The 22,053-nt window shown below is 45.1% G+C and overlaps 1 protein-coding gene across 5 annotated transcripts in view; it reads right to left on the bottom strand.

Annotated features, from left to right (window-relative positions):
• LOC144583045 (uncharacterized) overlaps window positions 1-22,053 on the bottom strand; it is a 94,898-nt gene that overhangs the window by 10,463 nt on the left and 62,382 nt on the right. Inside the window, exons 1-3 of one of the 5 annotated variants that reach the window (XM_078387534.1) lie at window positions 14,702-14,859; window positions 12,709-12,796; window positions 1,970-2,051 (exon numbers count right to left, since the gene is read on the bottom strand). The gene's annotated coding sequence lies outside the window, so the exon portion shown is untranslated. Of the gene's footprint in view, window positions 1-1,969; window positions 2,056-10,868; window positions 12,197-12,708; window positions 12,797-14,701; window positions 14,860-22,053 lie in introns of those variants that run through there. The other 4 variants (XM_078387533.1, XM_078387532.1, XM_078387535.1 and 1 more) reach the window with 4 other exon arrangements.

The raw sequence follows: 22,053 nt of genomic DNA on the forward strand, positions 1-22,053 counted from the left end.
CAAAACACACTAATCACCCATCCACAGAAAACAATACAATCACAACAAGACACACTAATCACCCATCTCACAGCCATAAATACTCCACTCCCTAGCCAACTACACCAAAGCACAGGTTGCTGTCCTCTGAAGATGCAGGCCACAGAGACTGGCGAACCGTTAGGAAAAACAACCTTCAGAACACGGCCAAAGAGCCCGAAAAACCCACAACAACCATTAGATCCCGGCCGTGAAAGCCTTCGCGAATTCATTGTTCCACGTATGTAAACATAAAAATAAGCACAGTGGTGCCTCGTTTAATGGGCGCCCCGTTTAACGATGAATCCGCATACCGATTGAGTTTTTGCAATCATAAAAGTGATCGCATTGCGATGTTTTAAATGGGGGGAAAATATTAATTGATAAAAGTACTGTAAATGGAAAAAATGGTAAGCAATGGAAAAGTATAATAACAAAGGAATTGAAAGTGTTGACTGCAGATGTTAGAGTGAAGTTAAATATGTGGAGTAAGTATGAAGGTGAATTTAAAATCTGGTGGAAATATTATACTGCTTCTATGTTGCAAACCACTATAGGTTTACTCCTTGGAACAAACTTGCTAAGGGGAGAGGTATGTACCGGAACCCAAAAGATGATGTCATTCCTGCATGTCAAGCAGGAGGGGGCGGAGTCAGAATGACAGTTAGACAGCTGGAAGAGATAGAGACAATTGGAAACAGATAGGGATAGAGAGAGTTAGGGACCAGAAGATGTGGAGAGAGTGTTAGGGGTTTTAGGAATAGCTAAAAAAAGGGTTAAGAAAGGAATTTGAAAGAGTAAAACATATTGAACAAGCAGGAATGAACACATAAGCATAACATGAGAAATACCAGTGATTGAATACATGATCTAATATATGCAGACATGAAACAGTTATATTTTATTCTCCTTATGATTTGTTCAATAATAAAATAATATTTATTTAAAACCCCTGCTTCCTAAAATTATATGACCCTTTGGGGTGACAGCTCTCGTGTGTGGGAATTGAAGCGGTATTAGGAGAATACCTGGTGGCAGCCAAAAGAAGAAAAAAGGCGTGTTTACCTTTGTGGAGCCGAAAGAAATAAAGGGGCACAAAGGGGGATCGCCACAAGGCTCATAACTTTGTAAAGCAGACAGCAACAAAAACCATCCTAAAGAAATAGCAAACGGAAGAAAGCAAAGTGGTTGTCTAACGAGGCCTTAACAAACAGCAGAGAAGAGAAGGGAAACCAAATGCAAGGGAGACAGGGAAGCTTACAGAAAATGGAATGCAGACTTCCCAAGAATAGCAAGGAGAGACAAGAGGGCCTTCTTAAATCAACAGGGCAAATAAATAGAGGAAAATAATAGAAAGGGAAAAATTAGAGATCTGTTCGAAAAAACTGAAGATATGAAAGGAACATTTTGTGCAAAGATGCACATGATAAAGGACAAAAATGGTAGATATCTTATAGAAGCAGAAGACATCAAGAAGAGGTGGCAAGAGTACACAGAGGAATTCTACCAGAAAGATATGGATGTTTTGGACATGCCAGATAGTGTGGTTGCTGACCTTAAGCCAGACATCCTGGAGAGGGAAGTCAAGTGGGCCTTAGAAAGTGTGGCTAACAACAAGGCCAGTGGAGGTGATGGCATTCCAGTGGGAAACCACAGGCCGGTTAGCCTAATGTCTGTTCCAGGGAAGGTTTGCCTCTTATCAAGAGGACCTGCCATTGGTGACCATGGGGTTTGGGTTGAGCAGGATTGAAATAAAACTAAATAAGATGCAAAGAAAACCATACCCCGAAAATCAACACTCTGCACATGTTCAAAGAAGAAGTGTGGTGTTGTGGATGGAGTACCAGACTGGAAACCAGGAGACCTGGATTCAAATCCCTGCTGGGCCAGGGAAACTGAGACAACAGTGTGTGGCAAGGCTACTTAAGCCACCTCTTGAAACCTTGCTTACCTTGCAAATCCTGGAGGGATGTGGGATTTGGTTCTTTGTTTTTGGTCACCAAAACAGCAGACGACTCAGCTCAGTCTCACCCCTTCCTCGGAGAAAAGAAAAAGGTCAGCCTGGAGGCTTCATGGGTAAAGCAAATCAAAAGCCTTCACGAATACATCAAATCAAAAACGTTTCCTTGCGGGATGTTCGTCATGTTTCAATTGAACGGGGCTCCATCCCCATCTCTCTCCCTTCTTCAGGCAGCAGAACAAGACAAACACAAAAGCAGGCAGGCAGGCAGCTGTATCTTCCCTCTGACACATGCGATGAAAATAGTAGCATACAACATGGTATGTCTCCCACTGTTTACTGAAAATATTTTTACCCTGACTTTCTCTTTAAAAAGGACGCAAGGGAGCATATGTGCATCAGAAAAAGGCAATATTTCACAGTAAAAAACAGCAAGACTACAAACATTAAAATGAATCAAACTAAAGCTACTGTACACTAAAAATGGTAAACAAAATCAACATCTAGAAAACAGCAGAGTCCATGTGATGTAGTGCAATGAGGGTTGGACCGGACTCTGTTGTCACGGGACCATTTGTAATTCAAACTGTGGTTCTTATTATTTGACGATTATTTGTATGTGCTATATCTAGACCTTTGCCTTTCCTGAAGAGGAAGCGGAGCCAAATAGCATTTCATACACCTGGTGGCAGGAATGTTTCAGGAGTAGGGTCATACTTCCACACTATTAGGGAGCAGAGCGGGTAGGTGGGACTCGTCAGCCATGTAAGGCAGCCCATCTAAGAGAAGGAAAACTCTGATTTCAAACCTCCACTGCCTTGTGGCTATATCCACTCATGGAAAAGTCTTCAGGAGATAACCTCGAGGCAAAATCCGGAGCCGGAGTCCCGTAGACAGTTCGTGTTGTTCTGCCAACTCCTGCGACGTCGCTGGAACCAGTTGTATTGGCTCTTGCCTCTCCATTGGACTATTTCAGTGACGTGGAGAGGGGGGATTTGCTGCTTGGGTAACAGCCTATCCTCCATATTATTCTACCCAGGCTTCGTGCTCTGGAGAGGACACTCCAGCTTTGCATACAGTGTCGAAATAACACAGGAACTAGCAGTTACTGGTTATACGTTTTGCTCGATTGGCATAGAGCATGATGCCAGGGGCTACTTCTGATGGTGGGAGAGCCGAAAAACAGATCAATAACCCTGCACCATGCAACAATCAGAAGAAAACATCTGCCCTAAAGCTGGGAACCTGGAATGTTCGGACAATGACCCCTGGCTTTTCTGACAACCTGCAGGAAATAGACGACGTGCGCAAGACAGCTGTTATCGACATTGAACTGAGTAGACTGCGGATGGACATTGTTGCCCTGCAAGAGACGAGATTGCCAGACATGGGATCTGTCAAGGAAAAAAACTTCTCATTCTTCTGGCAGGGAAAACCATTGAACGAGACCAGGGAATATGGTGTTGGCTTTGCGGTCAGAAATACTCTGCTGAGATCCATTGTTCCACCTACTGTGGGGAGTGAAAGAATCCTGTCTCTGCAGCTCCAGTCATCAGCGGGACTGGTCACCCTCATCAGTGCATATGCACCAACACTGTCATCCACAACAGAAGTCAAAGACAAATTCTATGATGATTTGGCAGCTGCTATCAAAAAAGTCCCTGAGAGAGAGCCGCTGTTCATTCTCGGAGACTTTAACGCTAGAGTTGGTGCTGATCACAACTCTTGGCCCACCTGCCTAGGCCGTTTTGGCATTGGGAAGATGAATGAAAATGGCCAACGCTTGCTGGAGTTTTGCTGTTATTATGGTCTTTGTGTCACCAACACGTTCTTTAATACAAAGCCTCAACACAAAGTTTCCTGGAGACATCCAAGATCGAAGCATTGGCATCAGCTTGATTTGATCCTCACTAGACGTTCTAGCCTATCTAGTATTACGATCACACGCAGTTACCAGAGTGCTGATTGTGATACTGATCATTCCCTGGTATGTAGCAGAATAAAACTGCAAACAAAGAGATTGTATCACACTAAAAAGGAAGGAGGGCCACGTATAGATATCAACAAGATTCACAATCAAAGAAAAGTGGAGGAATTTGCCCAAGCGCTTCAGGAAACCCTTCCAGGCCCGGCTGATGCGAATGCACCTAAACGATGGGAACACTTCAAGAACGCTGTTTATAACACTGCCCTGTCCACATTTGGCAAGAAGACCAAAAAGATGGCTGACTGGTTCGAAGCCCATTCGGAGGAGCTGATTCCAGCCATCGAGGATAAGAGGAGAGCTCTAGCAGCATACAAAGCCTGTCCTAGTGAGTACAACTTGCAGGCTCTTCGAGCTGCTCGTAGCCAAGTCCAACAGACTGCCAGGAGATGTTCAAATGATTATTGGCTTCAGCTCTGCTCTCAGATACAGATAGCAGCGGACACAGGTAACATCAAGGGAATGTATGACGGTATCAAGCAGGCTTTAGGTCCAATACAGAAGAAATCCGCTCCCTTGAAGTCTACTACAGGCGTGATCATCCAGGACCGAGCACAGCAGATGGAACGCTGGGTGCAGCACTACTCTGAGCTATATTCTAAAGAGAATGTAGTAACGGAAGAGGCACTAAATAACATTGAGTGCCTGCCTCTCTTGGAAGAGCTGGACAGTGAACCAACTTTAGCAGAAATAAAAGCGGCCTTGGATTCCCTTGCCTCTGGCAAGGCACCTGGAAAGGACAACATCCCCGTTGAAGTTTTGAAGTGCTGTAAAGAGATCATCACCACTGAGCTGTATGAACTCTTTTGTCTTTGCTGGAGAGAAGGTGGAGTACCACAGGACATGAAGGACGCAAACATCGTCACATTGTATAAGAACAAAGGCGACAGGGGTGACTGCAATAACTACCGTGGTATCTCTCTTCTCAGCGTGGTAGGGAAGCTGCTGGCCCGTGTTGTGCTGAAGAGACTTCAGGTGCTTGCAGACAGAGTGTATCCAGAATCACAGTGTGGTTTTCGAGCTAATAGATCCACCACCGACATGATATTTTCCCTCCGACAGTTGCAGGAGAAATGCAGGGAACAACAACAGCCACTCTTTGTGGCCTTCATAGATCTCACAAAGGCCTTTGACTTGGTTAGCAGGGATGGACTTTTTAAAATACTTCCCAAGATTGGATGTCCACCTCAACTCCTTAATATCATCAGGTCCTTTCATGAGGAAATGAAGGGCACTGTAGTTTTCGATGGCTCAACATCAGATCCCTTTGACATCCGAAGTGGAGTAAAACAAGGCTGTGTCCTTGCGCCGACCCTGTTTGGGATCTTCTTTGCTGTCATGCTGAAGCAGGCCTTTGGAACTGCAACAGAAGGTGTCTATCTCCGGACTAGATCAGATGGAAAGCTCTTTAATCTCACTAGATTGAGAGCGAAGACCAAAGTCCAACTGAAATGCATGCGGGACTTCCTCTTTGCTGATGATGCAGCCATTGTTGCCCACTCTGCTGAAGACCTCCAACAACTCATAAATCATTTTAGCAAGGCCTGCCAAGACTTTGGACTAACTATCAGCCTGAAGAAAACACAAGTCATGTGCCAGGGCGTGGACTCACCTCCCTCTATTACTATCTCCATGCAAGAACTGGAGGTTGTTCATGAATTTGTGTACCTTGGCTCAACAATCTCTGACACTCTCTCCCTAGATGTCGAGCTGGATAAACGCATTGGGAAAGCAGCTACCATGTTCTCTAGACTCACAAAGAGAGTATGGCTTAATAAGAAGTTGATGGCATACACCAAAATACAGGTGTATAGAGCCTGTGTCTTGAGCACACTCCTATACTGCAGCGAGTCCTGGACCCTTTGTGCACGGCAGGAGAGAAAGCTGAACACCTTCCATATGCGTTGTCTCCGACGCATTTTTGGTATCACCTGGCAGGACAAAGTTCCAAATAGAGTAGTCCTAGAACGAGCTGGAATTTTCAGCATGTATACAATATTGAAACAGCGCCGTCTACGTTGGCTTGGGCACGTCGTGAGAATGGCTGATGGCCGGATTCCAAAAGATCTCCTGTATGGAGAATTAGTGAAGGGAAGCCGCCCCCGAGGGAGACCACAGCTGCGTTACAAGGACATCTGCAAGCGGGATCTGAAGGCCTTAGGAATGGACCTCAACAGATGGGAAACCCTGACATCTGAGCGTTCAGCCTGGAGGCAGGCGGTGCATCATGGCCTCTCCCAATTTGAAGAGACACTTGTACAGCAGACCGAGGCAAAGAGGCAGTCCCGAAACAAGCAAAACCAGGGAGCTGGACAGGGGACAGATTGGATTTGTCTCCAGTGTGGAAGGGATTGTCACTCTCGAATTGGCCTTCTCAGCCACACAAGACACTGTTCCAAGACCTCCACACAGAGCACGATACCATAGTCTCTCGAGACTGAAGGATGCCTACAATCTAGACCTTTGCCTCTGTGCGAAAGGCTAAACAAAGAGGAGCAGATTTAAATTCAGAATTGTTTCTATTGTCAGAATTTAAAAAGGGGGGGGACTGATATACGAATATGGCCAAAATGAGCTCCTCATGCCTTCTTATCAGGAGCTCTGAATATAGCTCTTTCCACATTCCATGTGTTTCTATGGTTTCTATTCAGTGTGAATCCTTTGATGTAACTTAAGATGACAACTTCGACTAAAGCTCTTTCCACATTCCATGCATTTATGTGGTTTCTCCCCAGTGTGAGTACTTTCATGTGTCCTAAGATTAACACTCTGACTAAAGCTCTTTCCACATTCCATGCATTTATGTGGTTTGTCCCCAGTTTGAGCCCTTTGATGTGACCTAAGGTGACTACTCTGACTAAAGCCCTTTCCACATTCCATGCATTGATGTGGTTTTCCCCCAGTGTTAGCCTTTGGTGCAACCTAAGTGTATAACTCTGATTGAAGCTCTTTCCGCATTCTATACATGGATACAGTTTCTTCCCTTTGTGAGTTACATGATGTCCACTGAGATTATATGCATTTATGTTAGGGGTCAGGGAATTTTTTTACCTTTTACCCCCCAAAAAATTTATATACACTGACATTACCCTCATGATTCGAAAGGAAGGAAATCATACATTATTTGAATTAAAAATATTATTGAATCTACACAGGCTGTGTACCGAACTAGCAGGATGCACCAAATTTGATAAAGGTGTGCACTATTTTTGCTGGAACACATTGCACTCCAGCCATGGTGTGGTATAGGGAGTAGTAAGGTGTCCAACATGCCTAGCAAGTTGCATTAAATTTTTGCTAGCTGGCAGAGGATCATTAGTGGCTGCCAGAGTGGTGCTAGCAATGACATGCTTGCTAGAGACAGCCAACACAGAATTTTTTTTTGGGGGGGGGAGGCTTTCCCTACCACTTTAATCATTCTATGTGTGGTGTGCGAAAAGGAACAAACCAGGCTAAAGTTCATGTTACCCACCCTGGTGCCACAACCCAGTATCAAAGGACCAGTGTGCTTTTTTTATCATCATCAATGGAAAACTCAACAGTGGCCAGAGGACTAGAAAAGATCAGTCTACATCCCAATCCCAAAGAAGGACAGTGCCAAAGAATGCTCTAACTACCATACAATTGCACTCATTTCACACGCTAGCAAGGTTATGCTCAAAATCCTCCAAGGTAAGCTTCAGCAGTATGGGGACCGAGAACTCCCAGAAATACAAGCTGGATTTCAAAGGGGCAGAGGAACTAGAGACCAAATTGCTAACATGCCCTGGATTATAGAGAAAGCCAGAGAGTTCCAGAAAAACATCTACTTCTACTTCATTGACTATGCAAAAGCATGGCAGAAAGTGAGGACTTAAAGAAGCTCTTAATGAGGGTGAAAGAGGAGAACGCAAAAAATGCTCTGAAGCTCAACATAGAAAAAAAAAAACCAAGATCCTGGCCACCGGTCCCATCACCTCCTGGCAAACAGAAGGGGAAGATATGGAGGCAGTGACAGATTTTACTTTCTTGAGCTGCATGATCACTGCAGAGGGTGACAACAGCCACGAAATTCAAAGATGCCTGCTTCTTGGAAGCAAAGCAATGATAAACCCAGACAGCACCTTAAAAAACCACCCTCTCCCTGCCTTAATTCAGTTTCGCTTTTGCTTGACTGGCTGTTCATTTTCAGTTTTGAGTCAGTCAGTCTGTCTGTCTGTCTGTCTCTCTCACAGACAGGCAGACAGACACAGACACAGACACAGACACACACATACACTCCATTTCCTCCCTCCCTCCATTTTCTCCAATTACATACATTTAAATAAGCCTGATGAAGTCCTTGGTCTCTCGCACCTTGCTTTCCTTTCCTTTCCTTTCCTTCCCTTGCTTGCTCCTTTCCCGCCTTCTGCTTGCTTGCATTCACTTCCGGATGAAGCACTCATTCAGAAGCCCCGGATTGATTGATTGATTGCCTGGACTAATCCCCAGCTGCAAACTATTAGGGAAGCTTATCTCCCTGATCTCAAAAACAAATGGAGCATTTAGAAGTCCGCTGCTTCAAGGAAGGAAGTAACAGGACAAGGTAGATTACAATCTGAGCTTGGCTGCAGAGGGTGGGGGTGGGTGGGAGGGAGGGGAGTACCAGCCTGCTCATTACCCCCAGGATTTTCACTTTTACCCCATTTGGGGTAATTTACCCCAGTTCCCTGACCCATGATTTATGTGGTTTCTCCATTGTTTGAATTCTTTCACGTGATGTCCGTTCCTGCCCACTTGGATTTTCAATTCTCTGTTTTCTTGTTTGGTTATGAGTTCCTGCCCAGGTTGCCCCAGATGTTGAGTCATGGAGGAGGAAGGAAAGGCAGGCAATAAGGTGGGGAAAGAGAACGAGGGAGGAGATGAGGCCGGACCAGAGAGTTTTACTTTGGGCTTGAGGTTGGAAGGGCTCTCCACTGAGGGACCTTTTGGAGGGAGGTGTAATGAAGGGATGGTCGTTTCCACAACCAAAGAAGTACATGAAATTCAAAGTATATTGATTTTTTTTCCTTCTCAAATTCTCCCCAATGATTGTAACTTTAGTTTCCAGAAAAATAGAAGTTGATTAAAGAGGAAAGTTGATTAAAGAATCAATCAAAGTTGATTAAAGAGGAAACAAATATCTGAATTAAAGGATTGTTTAGCAAAAATGAATAATAAGAGGGAAAACAGGTCAGTGTTAGAAAGAGTAAAAGTGGATTGAGAGGTTTAAGTCAAAACTGAGGGAATTGTTGAATACAATTCTATAAGTATTGACAGGATCTGAGCTACAAAATATGTATAGCTAGAATACAGCTGAGTTGATTGTGACTGTTGGAGAGATCCTGGGAGAAGCCTGTCTTCATGCTACATAATGGGAGAAGAACTTTGGCTTCAGGACTGATCATCTGGTAAATGAACTCTGGACTAATTTACAAGGACTTCAACTGTGATTTATGTATTGAATCCTGTATTATTCTACAGATTCTGTTTCTTCCAACATTACTTCTCACTTGAGATTTGTATTAAGTCAAATGCCTATATTGCACACTTTCCACCCTTTTACCTTTCAATTAGTAGAGGGCCGATCCAGGAATGCTGCCTGGAAGCCAAACACAGATAGAACCAGAGAATCATGGAAAAGTGAAGTTGGAAGGGGCCTACAGCTCAACGCAGAAATACAGTCAAAGCAGATCTGCCAGGTGATGATCCAAAGGAGTCAAAACATAAAACCCAGCAGGGAGCCAGAGGCTGAAGGCCATACATCGGGATCCTGTTTGGACTTTGGTACAGCTTGTTGCATCTTGTCTGACCTCTTGCTGGAGCTAAAATATTGGGTAGCGGGCTTGGTCCATAACAAAACAGTCGTAGTGCCAGAGGACTGGAGGATAGCACACGTCACACCAATCTTTAAAAAGGAATGGAGGGGGGAGCTGGGAAACCGCAGGCTGGTAAGCCTAACGTCTTTGCCCTAGGAGTCAGTGGAAAGCCTTATCCAAGATAAGAATCTTAAAATACACAGGACAAGCCTTGCTGAGGGAGAATCAGAATGGCTTCTCTAAGGGCAAGTCTTGCCTCACAAACTTTTTAGAACTCTTTGAAAATCCCAACAGGCATGTGGATGTGAACAAATCGGTGGATATTGTCTACCTGGATTTTCAGAAGACGTTTGACACGATCACTCGCCAAAGGCTGCTGAGAAAACACCACAGTCAGGGGATAAGAGGGCAAGTCCTCTTATAGACTGAGAATTGGTTGAGAACCAGGAAAGAGAGAATTGTCAATGGGCAATTTTCAAAAGGGAGAGAGGGTGACAGCAGTGTGCCCCTGGGATCTGTCCTGGGATCCGTGCTTTTCAACCTGTTCATAAATGATCTGGAGACAGGGATAAGCAGTCAGGTCGACAAGTTGGCAGATGACACGAAGCTTTTCCAGGCAGTGAAGCCCACAAGGGATTGCGAAGAACCCCAGAAGGATCTCTCCAAACTAGGAGAATGGGCAGTAAAATAGCAAATACGTTTCAATATAAGAAAATTTAAGAAAATGTAAAGGAATGCACACTGGGGTATGAAATTAAATCTTTTTTTCATGAGCTAATGCTTTCTGAACAGTCTGTGACAGATCAGGAAATAGATCTTGGAGTTCTGGTGGACAGCTCGAACAAAGTGTCCACCCAGTGTCTGGCACCAGTGAAAAAGGCCAATTCGATGGCTCCAAGGATCATCCTAGGGATCATATTTCCTTATCAACTGTGCCGTTAGTCTGTAGAACTGCTTGCCACAGAATGTGGTGAGGACATTTGGACTAGATGCCTTGAAAATGGGATTGGAGAGATTTCTGGAAGAAAAGTCCATCACAAGTTACCAGCCATGTAGGGATGTATAATTTCGAGGTTTAAAAGAAAGGTACGTCAAAAGGCCAGTGGTGGCACTGCGGGTTAAACTGAAGAAGCCTCTGTGCTGCAAGGTCAGAAGAACAGCCGTCGTAAGATCAAATCCATGCGAGTGAGGTCCCGTCACTTGTCCCAGCTCCTGCCAGCCCAGCAGTTCAAAAGCATGTTAAAATGCGAGTAGATAAATAGGTAGCATCTCCGTGGGAAGGTAACGGCATTCCGTGTCTAGTCGCGATGGCCATGTGACCACATGACCAGGGCTCTTCTGTTAATTACATTATATTATATCCTCAGAGCCAACAGCCTCTGAACAGGCAAAAGCTGCCAGCTTCCACTCCACCCCGAAGAAGAGATGATATGGGTAAGGGCTCTGATGCCACCACAATGGCATTTTCTACACATCTGGAGTTCATAGCCCTGAAAATAAAAGAAATAAAAGTTGCCCCGTCCTTTGCGGGATGGGCCGATGGGCCACTTATTCACTTTCCTGCTTTGCTTTCTTTTCCAGAGGGTTAGCAGGGTGTTTTTGTTTTGCTTTTAAATCAAAAACTACAAATGCCCAGTAACCCCTTTCAAGATGATCACAGGGACTTACTTCTAGTAAAAGATTTAGAATTCCAACCTACAGATCGGGTCTTTCCCTAGTTGTGCTAAAGGGAGTTTGGACAAGAATGAAGTGAGTATATTTCTTCATTTTGTTTATTTCAGTGAGTCTGATCAAGGCCCTACTAGCCAAATGAAGCAGCAACAGCAATAAAAGGAGAAGGCCAGGGTCAAAGTAAAGGAGTATTTTTAACTCTCCAGCTATTTCTTGGATCATCTGTTATGGGGAGGCACCAAAGTGTGCTTAACAATGACGTTCACAGAGTGCTCAGAATTCTGGATGCTCAAACCAAACAAGAAAAGTTAGGTTGTGTTTTATTTTCCCTCTTCCCATAATTGTCTTCTCCCTCCCAAGAGCATCAAGAGAAGAGACCATTATACAGCTGGGAAACCTTTCTACTGGGGTAAACAGGAGAGAAGAGGATGGAGCCGAAAGATAAGGGAAGTGCAGATGCAAACAGGAAAGGAGAAAAGAGAGAATGTGGAATGGAGGAACCTTCCCAGAGGAGACGTGGACTGAGGAGACGCTGCACCTCTTGCTTCTGCTGGTGTCAGCCTCAAGGGAAGCCCCACATAAAGAGAATTACGGTAGTCTATTATTGAGACTATCTGTGTGTGGACCAATCTGGAGAGTGACACTGAAGGAGAAGGGCAGAACAGAAATGACATTAAAGATAAACAATTACAGTGGGGTCTCGACTTACGAACTTAATCCGTATTGGAAGGCAGTTCTCAGGTTGAAATGTTTCCTTCCTGAATGTGACTTTGTCATGTTTATATTGAATGGGACTACATCCCCATCTCTCTCTCTTCTTCCGGCAGCAGAACAAGAGGAACAGAAAGGGAGCCAACAAAGAAACGGCAGGCAGGGAGGCAGGGCAGGGCAGGGCAGGGCAGGGCAGGGCAGGGCAGGGCAGGGCAAGGCAAGGCAAGGCAAGGCAAGGCAAGGCAAGGCAAGGCAAGGCAAGGCAAGGCAAGGCAGGAGCATCTCATGCTGGGCTCCGAAATAAAAGCTCCTCCATCCCAGTGAGGAGGGGGCAACAGCACGGAACAAGAGAGCGACAGGACCTGCTTCTCGTTAACACCTGTAATGAAGGAAGCAGCATACGAGATAGTATTTCTACCACATGTGATGAAAGCAGTAGGAAACAAGAGCAAATATTTCCAACTATTTATTTAAAATATTTTACCCCACCTTTCCCCTGCCTTGTAAAACCCACTTCTAATTAAGCCACCTCTTGAAATCTCACTTACCTTGCAAATGCTGGAGGGATCTGGAGTTTGGCTTTTTGTTTTTCGTCTCAAAAACAGCAAAGAAAACTCAGCTCAGTCTCACCCCTTCCTAGGAGAAAAGAAAAATATCAGCCTGGACGCTTTATGGATAAAGCAAATCAAAAATGTTTCCTTCCTGGATGTGATTTTGTCATGTTTATATTGAATGAGGCTCCATCCCCTCTCTTTCTCTTCTTCAGGCAGCAGAAAAGAGGAACAGAAAGGCAGCTGACAAAGAAACCACAGACAGACAGACAGACAGACAGACAGACAGACAGACAGGAAGGAAGGAAGGAAGGAAGGAAGGAAGGAAGGAAGGAAGGAAGGAAGGAAGGAAGGAAGGAGGGAAAAGCATCTATTGCTGGGCTCCGAGATAATAGGCCCCCAATCCCAGTGAGGAGGGGGCAACAGCAGAGAACCAGAGAGCAACAGGACCTGCTTCCTACTGGCACATGTGATGAAAGCAGCAGCAAACAACAGTGTATTTTTCCCACTATTTATTTAAAATATTTTTACCTCAACTTTCTCCTTTAAAACAGCCCAAGGCAGCTTATGTAAATTTTTAAAACAGAAAATCAACATTTAGAAAACACCATAGCCTGTGTGATGTAGTGGACTGAGGGTTGCACCAGGCCCTCTGTTCTCAGGGGAGCATTTGTTATTTTTGTCACCCCAAGGATCCCAACGCAGGGGGCGTCTCCAAAGGGGCTCCTCGGCCTCAGGCAGAGTTCAGGTCTCAGGACTTTTCTCCCCTCCTGTCTTCCAACCCCCAACCTTGCTGAGGCTTCGCTCTTCCCTTTGAGCTCACTGGATACCTCACAGGGGCTTATAGGGGCAGCAACTGAGGGAGAGGGTTGGAGGTAAGAGGGAGAATTCCCTAGGAAGGAGGAGCGAGGGGCAGGTCTTTTGCACAGCCAATGGCCCTGAATTGTGCCTTCAGGACCTAAAGACCAGAACAGTTTTGGCCCTGCAGGAAGAACAACATCGACCAGGAGACCCTTCCTTTCATCCTTCGCTAGGAAACATCCGAGGGAGGAAAGTCCACCACCTTCTCTCTCCTGCTTTCTCTCCTGACTGATTTCCGTAAAAAGGCAGTCTCTGTTCACAAACAACACAACAAGGAAGCCGCCAAGAAAAGGGGTGGAAGTCATCCCCCCCTCCTAAAGTTCATCCTCAGCTCAGGATCTGGTCTTGAGATGGACTGGAGTAGCCCTTCTCTCTGCTGGATCATCCAGGAAAATACAAATACACACTCACACAACACACAGAGAGACTCAGAGAAACAAACACACAAAGTGTGTGCAAAAGAGCAAGAGGTCTGGCAGACATTCCCCTCGCAGGAAGGCACAGGGTGGACTCCCTACCTTGCAAACCCCACTTCTCCTGCTCGCCCCCCAAGTCCTCCACCTCCCGCCTGCCCCCCATCGCAGCCCCCTTTGCCTCTCCAGCCCCACCTGGGGCTGAGCCTTTAAGGGAGGGAAGGGAGGGGGGGTGTCCTTCGTCATTAGAGGGAGGCGGGAGGGGTGGGGAGATGGGAGGCAAGTTACTTTCTCTCCCGTTCCTTTGTTTCCATCCACCGGATGCTCGCAGGATTGAAGGGAAGGCAGAGTCTCCTTACCCCCCCCCCCGGCACACATATACATACACCCCCCCACGCACCCCCCCACACGAGATATTGAAGCCATAGGGCAGGGGGTTTTGGTCTCCCTGCGTCTAGGAGGGAGATATCCAAACCAGAGATCCTCTCCCGTTTGAATTCCCCTTCCTCTCCCTCCAGAGGTGACCCAGAGGAAAAAACTGCCCTGCACGCACGTCGAGCAGGGCAAACCACAACGGGGCAGCATCGGCAGTACCTGGGGAAGCACCTCCCCCCCCTTCCGTCGAGACTGGCGGGAATCTGGATATATCTCTCCTTCCCCATGCAAATCTCACCCCCTAACCCAACCCCGATCTGCCCCCCCAATCCAGCGCCCACCTCGTCCAGGTCCCGATCCGGGAGGCGCCCCAAAAGCCCCGCTTCTCTCCTCCAGGCGCCTTTCTTGGGCCGAAGGGGAAGAGGCAGGCGCAGCGATCCCCGCCTCTTCCGGCTCCCGTTCAAAGGGCGTCAAGGGGAGGGGCTCTTCCTTCGCCTTCGTAGCTCTATGTTCCTCCCCTTCCCCCTCCTGCATGAACTCGGGGGGAAAGGCAGGAACAAGGCGGGGGGGGGGTTGAAGGCTCCAAAGAGGAGGAAAATGGCGGGAGTGCGGAGCTTCTTCCGGGCGGCCCAAGTTCTCCCACTTCTGGTGGAAGGAAAAACTCAGACGAGACACAAGAGTTCCCGTCACCAGAGTCTTTTCACAAATATTTGAAGAGAGAAAAGGAGGCAAACGAGCAGGGAGTTCAGGCTCTCCGACCGACCCAGATTTTGTTTCTCTCCTTCCAAAGGGAGACTCACAACAGCCGAGGAGAAATGAGGTCACATCAGCTTCTTCCATCATCTGCCTGCACAGCAGGACGCTCCACTTTGTCCTCATTAATACCAACTGCTCTGTCCCGCCTTGACCGCACATCTTTTTTTTGTTAATAAATTCCAAGACACGTCGTGAAACATCTCAAATTGTTTTCCATTATTTTGAATTCTATCTCCCAAAGTAGATCAAATTGTTTCTCACATCGCTAAGGGATCTAAGGAGGGACATCAAAATAAGTAAATTGCAATACACCTTTCATATAAAATTTAAAATAGTAACAGCTCAAAACCCAGCAAGCTCAATCAGTGGGGAAGTTTGTGGGGGACAGAGTGATTATTTTCCCTTTCTCAATGAATGCACTCCCACCTTTTTGGTTGCTGATTATGCTGATCACATGACCCGTTCAGGTCTCCTTTAGCTCAAGATGCTGCGTTTCTCCTACCCCCAGAGAAGATCATGTTGGCTGTTTTCCTCTTCTCTTTTCATCCCCAACTTTATTTATCCCCTTTCTCCTCCTCTGACAGAATCATGATCTCTCTTCTCTAATCTTTATACTTGCACTCACACCCTTTTCTAGACCTTCCCCTGATGTGTAAGTGGGTATAAACTACCAGATTTTGTGGAGACAGGGGTTCTCCACAATGTATTTCCATGCATGTATTTCTTGCTTGTCTTGCATGTAGCCATTGGTTCAGGCTTTCAAAAACATCCACCCACATTATAGCATGGATCTTGCTGATCAGTTTCTCAGCAGAACACAGAACATCTAGACTTCAGGGACTTTAGCCCTCATTTCACTGAATATCTAGCACCGGTGGGTCTCATGCTAGAATTCCCGCAGTGTTCTCCAGAAAAGTTGGTGTCAGTTCAGCGCCAGTGCAAAGCATATCAGGTAAAATCCAAAGAAATGAAACAAGGCAAAAACATGTGGCCCCTTTCTGCTCCGTCAAACATATAGGGAACCTATGAAATCCTGGATGAAATAATCATTTCACAAGTCAAGAATAACAAATACTCATGGGTATGCAGTTACATCTCATATGCAGTGGTTTCTGGGCTATGTTTGGTGCTCGGTTGTATCATAAACATTCCTACAGGAGACAGAGAAGAGATGACAGGCACGAGCAAAAGGGAGTGGGGGAAAGAGGTGGGGGTGAAGAGTGTTAAAATCTCAAGGGAGAGTGGGGTAACAGTATTTACAAGAAGAGAGGAGGAGAACCATGAATGAAAATATAGAGAACATTGACTGTTTTTCTATGAGAAACGTGATGAGAGATGGCCCTGGTAGTGATGAACGAAATAAGAGGAGCCATACTTAACGGTATACCTTTTAACATTTGGTAATGGCTTAAGAAACCCGCCTCTTCCGGCTCCCGTTCGAAGGGCGTCCAGGGGAGGGGCCCTTCCTTCGCCTTGGTAGCTCTAGGGGGAGGAGAAAGAATGGCAGAATGGGGGGGGAAGTGAAGGGTTATGCTACACGCTCAAGCTCTCCTTTGCACGTGGGAGTCTTTCCTGGCGTGAGGGGGGGCGTTGAAGGGTACAAAGGCTCCAAAGAGGAGGAAAATGGCCAGAGTGCGGAGCTTCCTCTGGGCGGCCCAAGTTCTTCCACTTCTCGTGGAAGGAAAGACTCAGACGAGACGCAAGAGTTCCCGTCACCAGAGTCTGTTCACAAATAACGCGAGGAGAGAAAACGAGACAAACGGGCAGAACCTTTCCTGCGTCTTGAGTTCAAGATCGCTCAGAGCAGGGAGTTCAGGCTCTGTTTGGCCTTTACCGCACATCTTTTTTTCATCAATAAATTCCAACTCCACTACAATTTCAAAACCTTGACCGTCTCTTCCTTCCCGGTCCTTGTAAGCCCAGGGCAAACCTGTCCTGTTTGGCTCAGGAAACGTTGGGAGGGAGTATGGGGAGGGGAATCGGGCACTTCAACCTGGCAGCTGGACTTCTTCTCCACTAAATCAGGATGAGGCCCATTTGCCAGGACTCACCTGCCCGAGAACCTCACCTGGAGGATGGAGAATCTTCCCCAATCGATGGGGGTCTGGACCATGACAGGGTGCTTGACCCAGGTGAGGGCTCGAAGTGCTCTTGCAATGGGGCACCTGGTCTGTTCCCAAAGGGAGCGGCCGTGAGGAAGGGACAATGGGTTTTTGGGGAAGGAAGGAAACAAACTCGCTTTGCCATGACTCTAGAAAAGGGTTGGGATCCTTAGCCCACGGTCTCCTGGTGTGGCTACATATTTACTCCGCCCTGTTTCATGAAACCAGGAAACTTCATCTGGTGTCTCTTACACAAAAGCACTTCATGGAAGAGGTTAGAAGAAAGGACTAAATGCACCATATAGGGGAAATAATTGGAGAACCCTCAGGCGGTGGTGGAGAAGTCATCTCCTCCATGCAAGTCCCCCCTGTTCCATGCAGAGTCTGAAGGTCTCCCTGTCAGGGACGCTGGAGCAGCAGGAGCTTTCTGCCAATGGGAAGGGGGTTGGACTAGATTACCTTTGGATTCCCCGACGGTTCTCTTGTTGGTAGTTCTCCACCTTGGGGAACCCAGGAGTTCCTGGATGGCTCTTCCCACAAACCCAGGCCAGCAGAGCTGGTTGGGAAGGTTTCCTATGACTGTAGGAAGCCAAATTGCAGAAGAAAATACTGAACAATATCCTCATGTAGAACAATACAAATCATTGTTAGGAAGTTTGCAACACATAGCCTTATGGACAAGGCCTGACATATGTAATGCAATTAACATTCTAAGTAGATATTCAAATAATTCAAGCCACAAAAACTGGACAGATCTAAAGAGAGTGTTAAGATATCTAAAAGGCACAACAGATCTGAAACTTAACATTACACCAGTGGGTGAACTAACAATTAAATGTTATGTGGATAGTGACTGGGCAAATGATGCAGAAGATAGAAAGTCCACATCAGGTAATGCCATAATATTTGGAAACACTTTGGTAGATTGGTCAGTAAAGAAACAAGCATACCTAGCATTATCAACCTGCGAATCAGAATTTGCATCAATTTCACAACTATGTACAAGTCTGGTATGGATTAAACAATTGATGAAAGATTTGGGAATAGACCAAAATGATCCAATTACTGTATATGAAGATAATATGGCATGTATAAAATTAGCCAACTCTGAAAAGGTTAAAACAAGAAGCAAACATGTGGACATCAGATATCACAATGTGAGGCAAGCGGTACAATAAGGGATAATTACCCTAAATTATTGCCCAACAGAAGAAAATCTGGCAGATATACTGACGAAGCCTCTGTCAGAACCAAAATTCATTAAAGGTGTACAAATGATGGGAATGAAATGAATATGTAATATGTATATGTCTAACAAACATGTAAAATGTACACTGTATAAATGAAATGTATATGTACAGTATACAATAACCAAATGAAGGTCTGTATACATGTAAAATTAAAATGTAAAACAATATATATATAAATAAGAACCAGAAACTCAGAGACAAATGGGAGGAGTGTCGTGGTATGGTTAAACCGGCATTTGTTCCCTGAGATTCTGGAAAGACTTACTAAAAGAACAGCTGCAAGACATCACAGCTGTAGCTGATAAGAGACATTGTATATAAGGCAAAAACGCCAGTACTTGGTGTGGGTTAATGTTGGTGAAGAGTTACGTGTGTAGGAGTGTTCGTTTGCTGTTAACTGCTGTATATCTACTGTTATTTTCTACTACTACTGCTTATCATCTCAAGTAAAATACCTCTAAAGAAGGACTGACTTCGTTCATTGTGCTTCTTACTGCTGGACATCTGCTAAATTCTTCAAACAAAACACAACACAATACTCACATCTTAGTTGTTTAAAATGTTTTCATATATTTCATGCATCTCTATACTGCTGACTTAGTGCTACTGTCAGTGTTTTACTGCAGCATGATATAAACAAAATCATCATCCAAACACACCTCAAATTGTTTTTCCCTATTTTGATTTGTATCCCACCCGATGTAGCTCAAATTGTTTTTACCACTCCATTGAGAAATACAAATTTTTCTAAGAAATCTAAGGAATAACATCAAAATAATAAAATTGCAATAGACCTTTTATATAAACTTTAAAATATTAGCAGCTCACAACCCCAGCGAGCTCAATCACAGGGGAACCTGGTGGGGGACAGAGTGATTTTTTTTCTTTATCAAAGAATGTGCCCTGTCCTGCTTGGTTGCTGATTATGCTGATTACATGGCCCATTCAGGTTTCCTTTAGCCCAAATGCTGCATTTCTCTTCCCCCCCACGGAAGATAATGTTGGCTGTTTTCCTCTTCGCTTTCTTCCCCACTTTTATTTATTCCCTTTCTTGTCTTGTGCCAGGGTCATGATCTCCCTTCTCTAGCATTTATACTGGCTCCTACACCTTTTTCCAGACACCCTTCCCCTGGTGTATAAGTGGATAGAAACTAGTGGAATATTTTTTGAGACAGATGTTCTCCAGAATGTCTTTCTGTGCATATATTTTTTCTTGCTTAAAGCCATTGGCTCAGGCCAATGTTACATTTCACATGCAATGATTTCTGGTCAATGTTTGGCAGTAGATTCTACCATAAACATTCCTACAGGAGACAGAGAAGAGATGACAGGTGTGAGCGAAAGGGAGTTAGAAGAAGAGGGGTGGGAGTGTAAAGACTGTTAAAAACTCAAGGTAGGGGTATAAGAGTACAGTGGTGCCCCGCATAGCAATGATAATCTGTGCACCAAAAATCGCTGCACAGCTATTTCGTCGCTATGTGAAAATAAAAAGCCCATAGGAATGCTTTAAAACCTGTTCAATGCGTTCCTATTGGCAAAAACCACACCTTTAAGCAAAAACTCTCCACATGGCGGCCATTTTATTTATTTATTTATTTATTTATTTATTTATTTATTTATTTATTTATTTATTTATTTATTTATTTATTTATTTATATCCTGCCCATCTGGTCTGGTTGACCACGCTGGGCGGCTTCCAATAAGAATTTTAAAACAGTCCATAACATATACAATAATAACACAAATAATAAATGAAAGAAAAAAGAAAGAAAGAATGTGGTCGACCAGACCAGATGGGTAGGATACAAATCAAATAAATAAATAAATAAAAAATAATAAATAATAAATATTGACAGGAGGGAAGGCCTGAATATACAACCATGTTTTTAGTTGACTCTTAAAAGTGCCCAGTGTAGGGGCCGCATGAATAACCAGAGGAAGGTTATTCTAGAGGCAAGGAGCCACTGCTGAGAAGGCCCGGTTTCGTATCTTTTCCCTCCGGGCCTCCCTCAGCGTTAGGCTCCTCAGCCTCACCTCCTGGCTCGTGCGGATGGTCCGAATAGATCTAGGTGGGAGCAGGCGTTCTGCCAAGTATCGGGGTCCTAAACCATTTAGGGCCTTATATGTAAGCATTAACACTTTGAAGTCAATGCAGAAACGGATGGGCAGCCAGTGCAGCATGGCCAGAGTAGGAGAGATATGTTGGTATTTTCGCTGCCCAGTAAGCGAGGAATCGGCACGAGAACACAGCGGGTGGCCATTTTTTTACCCGGTGGGCATTTTGGAACCACTGATCAGCTGTTGGAAAATCATAGCTATGCTAAAATCGGTAAGCGAAACAGCGTACCGATCATCGCAAAGCGATTTTTTTCCTATCCAAAACATCGCAATTTGATCGTTTTTGCGATTGCAAAAACTTAATCGCTATGCAGATTCATCGTTAAATGGGGTGCCCGTTAAGCAAGGCACCACTGTACATAAAAGAAGAAGATATCAGAGGAGGAACCATGTGAAGAGAATATTTTAGACTCCTGAAGTGAGATGGCTCTAGTAGTTGTGAAAGAAATAAGAGGGGCAGTAGTTAACAGTTAAAAGTTTTACATTCGGTAATGGCTTTCAAAACCTAGGCTGATATTCAGTCCACATACATGAGTGCCAATCATGCGTATGAATTTTAACTCAGCTGTTTACCTTTGCACTAGTGCCAAGGAATGAGGCTGTGGAGGGAGTGTTGCTCCCACAGGACAGCATTCCTGCGTGGAACGTGATCTGTGAGCAATTGTGTGGGTCTGTTTGTGATAAAGACATCGGGTTAGGTGGACTTTACTGGCAGCTGTCACTCTGAAGTAAACCTTTTTCAAAGCCTGCCAACAATCATCTGCTGAGTTCTTTCCTTGGACATGCATGAACTGAATGTTCTCCAAGTACAAAATAAAACTAGATGACACCCTCACAATTCCTACTCTTGTTCATCAGGGTCATCTGGTGGAGTTTCAGCAACAGTTCATATTTTGTCTCTTTTTGAAACCATCTCCATTTTTATGGACCATGACATGGAATTCTTACCATTTAACTTTACTAGAGGAAATCCTCCCATTGCTGCTGAGTTAGATTGCAGCTTTGAACATTAAATTCATTTCCTTCTGTCTCTAGCCATCCTCTTACCTCTCCTGGGCTTGACAGGCAGGAACGCTGACCAACTCTGTGCCCCTGAGAGCTCCCAGCACCTCTGGACTCCCTCAGGACTCGCAAGTCACTCACCAGCGACTCACAAGCTTCCTTGAGCAGCGGAAGTGTGCTGGATACAGAACTTGTGTCAAGTATTTGTGGGGTGAGCTGAGCAAAGCAGGGGTAAAACCAGCCTCCAAGGTCCTCTCAGAGAAGAAAAATATGAGGCAACAGCTTGTTCCTCAAAGCTTATATTAAATATTCCAACAGCATGTTGTCTAGCAATTCTCCAACTCTCCACAATATATTTGTGTCTCTCTGCACAGTATATAGTACAGGTAACCAATCATACCTCATACGAGGTGATCTCATATGAATCACCTCAGCCTTCTGCCACATCAGCAGGACTTTGCTTGA

This window comes from Pogona vitticeps, chromosome 2, assembly GCF_051106095.1.
Source record: "Pogona vitticeps strain Pit_001003342236 chromosome 2, PviZW2.1, whole genome shotgun sequence".
NCBI lineage: Eukaryota > Metazoa > Chordata > Lepidosauria > Squamata > Agamidae > Pogona > Pogona vitticeps.